Source organism: Amphiura filiformis, chromosome 7, assembly GCF_039555335.1.
Source record: "Amphiura filiformis chromosome 7, Afil_fr2py, whole genome shotgun sequence".
NCBI classification, from domain to species: Eukaryota; Metazoa; Echinodermata; class Ophiuroidea; order Amphilepidida; family Amphiuridae; genus Amphiura; species Amphiura filiformis.
In genome coordinates, this window is record NC_092634.1 from 17,898,271 (window position 1) to 17,899,286 (window position 1,016).

The following is a 1,016-nucleotide window of genomic DNA, read 5'->3' on the forward strand; positions in this document are numbered from 1 at the left end:
TTCTGTATTTACCAAACCAAAGAATGATCTGAACTTTCCAAATATTCCCATCTTTGAACATGAATCATTGGGCAATTTTGAACTTCAAAATGATGATGTACTTGATATTCTGAAAAATTTGAATGTTTCCAAAGCATCAGGCCCGGACGGTATATCACCACGTGTCCTAAAGGAATGTGCATATCAAATTGTATCTCCCTTATGCCATATTTTTAACTTGTCTCTGAGTGAAGGTAAATTACCTCAGGAATGGCTTGAAGCCAATGTAATACCGGTTTATAAAAAGGCCGACAAACAACAGGTTGGAAATTACAGGCCAGTATCTTTACTTTGTATATGTGGGAAGATCATGGAGAGAGCAATTGTCAACTTGGTTTTTCCTCATATAAAAGAGAGGCTCTATCATCTTCAACATGGCTTTATAAAAGGGCGTTCCACTGTCACTCAGTTGCTTGAAGTTTTCATGAAGTCAGTGCAGCCTTGGACAACGCTGGGCAGGTCGATATGGTTTATCTTGATTTTTCCAAAGCGTTCGACAGTGTTAGTCATAAATTACTCTTATACAAACTCAGGTCTTTTGGTTTTCATTCTGGTCTACTTAATTGGTTTCAAGCTTATCTTACAAATCGACACCAACGTGTTGTTGTTGATGGCGTCCAATCTGATTGGCTTCCAGTGGTTTCCGGGGTTCCACAGGGCTCTATCCTTGGGCCACTCCTTTTTGTTTTATACATAAACGACCTGCCCAGTGTTGCCCAACATTCTAAGATTGCTTTATTTGCCGATGATGCTAAGTGTTTTATTAATGTAAAAAACAGGCAGATTGTGAGCAGCTTCAGTCAGACTTAAATGCACTAGTCAATTGGAGTAATACCTGGGAGCTTAATTTTCACCCTTCCAAATGCCAGGTCATTTCCTTGACAAGATGCAGGAAACCCATCCTTTATGATTATAATATGAATGGCACAACTCTCTGTAAAATTGATACCATCAAAGATTTGGGTGTTGACATATCA